This window comes from Anastrepha ludens, chromosome X, assembly GCF_028408465.1.
Source record: "Anastrepha ludens isolate Willacy chromosome X, idAnaLude1.1, whole genome shotgun sequence".
NCBI classification, from domain to species: Eukaryota; Metazoa; Arthropoda; class Insecta; order Diptera; family Tephritidae; genus Anastrepha; species Anastrepha ludens.
In genome coordinates, this window is record NC_071503.1 from 61,496,182 (window position 1) to 61,500,072 (window position 3,891).

Below are 3,891 nucleotides of genomic sequence, written 5' to 3' on the forward strand. Positions count from 1 at the left end.
GATATGTGTAGATTATAATAATAGCAATATTAAAGATACATATGTGTATATCGAGATACTCTATTACATTTATTATGGGAATATCATATAATTCGTTTTTTATTATTTGCTACACATCCTTGGTATTAAGTGTGCCAGAGAAAAAATTTCCTGTTTTTGCGAAGTTAATGGTATTTGTAATAGTTACTAATTCGCTATATATTTCTGCGAGTATTGAGTGATCAAAAATGGATTGTGGATCTAATGTTGCTAATATTTTTTCAAATCGTGAATTTATTTTCCTTTGCTGATTATTATTATTAATAAGCTGATTAAGTCCTGTTTTAATTTCTACAAAATCATCGTGATCTGGTATTCCTGTTACAAATTTTAATACTGATCCTAAAAAATTTGGGGCACGTTTGGCACGATACTCGGATGGTATTAACTGTGACTTCAAAGCTTCTATTTTATCTATTAATATATTTTTTCCTTGGTTTTGAGTTGAGTTATAACTAGTTAGCATAATTTTTTCGTATGGTTCTAATATTATAGATAAGTTCAATACATGGTAAAGATAGGATGAGAGGTATAAACATCATCTAACTCTGTAAATATATATTTTTTACCAGTCAAGTCTGCGATCCTATCGCAAAACCCGTAGGTAATTATCACCAAAGGTATGAAAACTATTCTTTGCATGGTGTGCAATTTTTTCCTATACTCTCTTTATGTATAATTTTCCCCCTAACTGTTAGGATTGTGTCCCACGATCTTCTTTCACTATGTGTTTGTTGTATTTCGTTGCAAGTTTATTGCGACGATCTGTTCGGCTGTAAACTGTATCACCAGGCTGGTAGGTTATACCTTTCCTATTTTCATTGTGATATCGCAATAATTTCTTCTGATTATTCCCAAGTATTTCTTTGATATCAGGATACCCTTCGCGGTTATAAAAAACGTCTTCAGGCTTATATCCTGTTGCTGAATGGATTGTCCTGTTGTATTGGCGAACTGCGTTGAATAGTTCGTCAGCAGGAGCGGTTTTATTTTCTGCAGCTAAACTTTGACAGAGCTCAATAAGTGTACTATGTAACCGTTCAACTTGAGCGTTTGATGTCGAATGGTGTACAGGCGTGACGGAGTATGTTATTTGTAGTCGGCTGTACAAGAATTTTGCTATGTTTCCGTTAAATATACTGTCGTTATCAGTCATGAGATACTTGGCATTCGGGTAAACTTGTGTGAGTACTTCTTTCATGTATTAGTGACAGTTTATCTTTGTGTCTAGTTTCCGTAATAAGCAGTATTTGGAGTATCTGTCTATGGAGCTAAGGTACTGCATGTTATTAATATGGAATACGTCCATCTGTATATATTCCCCTACTTGTGATGGTATTGGAGTTTTTCCAATAGGTTGTTTATTTGGTTGTCTCTCGTATTTGTGCTGTAGACATATTTCACAATCTACGGCTTCTTTGCGGCACATCTCTTTAATATTTGGCCATTAATGGTTTAATAGTATTTCTTGCATGTTATTTTTATAGTTCCTATGTGCCCGTTTATGTGTCTGTGTAACGATTTCCCTTTGTTCGTTAAAAGAAGTTACGTCATTTAACTGATTTTGGGCTAGCACCAGGGCACGACTTGGGAAGGTGGTAATAATTTCTTGTTTTAGATGAAATAGTATTTCCTCTTCTATTTTTAGCGCATTCGTAACTTTTGGATTGATTATGTCTTTAAGTTTAGACAGTAAATCCGGTGTGTCTTTAAAAAATATTGTGTGTCTAAATTGACCGGGAAATGTTGTTTGATTAATAACTTCATTCTTTTCGTTATCTTGTAAAATAATTATTTGATTTTTGAAAGAGTTTAGTGATTGTTTAACTTTTTTTATAGTCTCAACAGGAGAACTTTGTTGTGAGTGTTCTAAACAGTTTGTTGTGTTATTGATTTGCTGCCGTGAAAGTGCATCTGCAACAACATTCTGGTGGCCAGGTTTATAAACAAGTTTGGCACCGTATGATTCTTTCAACGTTTTAATTTCGCATTTGGATTTTTTTCAGAAATCGAAAATATTAGGGATTGGTGATCCGTGTAAATTGTTAAGTTTGCTACACCGTACAAATAGTTTCTAAGTTTTTGTAAGGACCAACCAATTGCTAGTAGTTCTTTCTCATTTGTACTATAGTTTAGTTCTGTTTCATTGAGTGTGCGTGAAATGAATGCAATCGGGTGGCGATTTTGAGATAAAACTGCCCCGATAGCGAAATTGCTAGTATCGGTTGTTCAACTAAATGGTTTGGAAAAATCGGGTTGGAAAAGTTCAACTTGCTCTGGTACGGTGTTTTTTATCTTTTCCAAGGCTTCTACTGCCCCTATGTCTAATTTTATTGGTACTTTAGCACTTTGATTTTTCGATACCATTCTTAATTCTCCTCTCAAATGAATTGTTAGAGGCTTCGTGATTTTGGCAAAATCTTTAATGAACTTCCTATAATAACTAGCAAGACCTCAGAAAGATCGTAATTCCTAAAAATTTTTTGGTTGTGGGTAGTTTTTTATAGTTTCGATCTTTTTTGGATCTACTGTGATTTTATTGTGTTTTATAATATGTCCTAGGTATTTAACTGAATCCTGGAAAAAATTTGACTTTTCGTCAGAAATTTTCATGTTAGCATTATAAAGTGCGTTAATTATTATCCGGATGTCTTCCATATGTTCTCCTGGCGTAGCTGAATAAATTAGAACGTCATCAATATACATAAGCACACGCGAACATCCCGATATATTCTCTAAGAATGTCGTCAACGCATCGTTGAAATATAGAGGGTGCATTCTTTAATCCGAATGGCATTCTGATAAATTCATACTTTGCGCCGTCGACAGAGAATGCTGTCTTTTCTCGATCACATTCTTTAATTAATATCTGATGAAACCCTGATTCTAAATCTATTGTGGAAAAACCCTTTGCTTTTCCGAGATTTTGTATTGTCATATTAATATCTGGAATTGGATATCTGTCAGTAATCGTATGGGAAATTAATTTTTGGAAGTCAACAACCATTCTTCGTTTGGGCTTACCCTGGTCGTCGGTGCCCTTTTTGGTACAGTCCATATAAGGGAATTATATGGGCTTTTGCTCGTATACTTCATTTTGGGTTCTATTTTTAATGCCTTCCTTTTTTGATATTTCAGACTATAATCAAATAAACTAGTGTCTGCCTTTATTTAGCGTAATCCCTGTTCTCCGAGTATCATGTCAAAGTCGTTTAACTCCTTAATTTCAAAGAAGGTTAAATGATGCCCGTACATTGTTATTATTTTTTTAGAATCTATAATTGAGTAACCTTGTAACGTTTTTGTTTAAAGTGATTTCATTAAAATAGATTTTCCTATTCTACAATTCATATTTATGTAATTGTTAGTGGAACCAGTGTCGACTAATAAGGTAACGGGCGTGCCGGTTAGGCCGCATTTTGTTTGTAAGCAAGGCAGCCCGTTTACTCGCCTAAAAAATACTGCCTGTTTCATAATGTTCGTCATAATTTGACAATTCTACTGACTCTAGATGCTCTTTTTTTAACTGGTTTATTCTCTGGAATCTCCTATCTTGCGAATTATTCGCATTATTGTAGCTAGAAGCCCTATCTCTCGTATACATGTATATTGTTTGGTATATAATTATTTCGCAAAATTAATAAAAAAAAAACATTTTTCTAATAGCGGTCGCCCCTCGGCAGGCCATGGTAAACCTCCGAGTGTATTTCTGCTATTAAAAAGCTCCTCATAAAAATATCTGCCGTTCGGAGTCGGCTTGAAACTGTAGGCCCCTCCATTTGTAGGACAACATCAAGACGCACACCACAAATAGGAGGAGGAGCTCGGCCAAACACCCAAAAAGGGTGTACG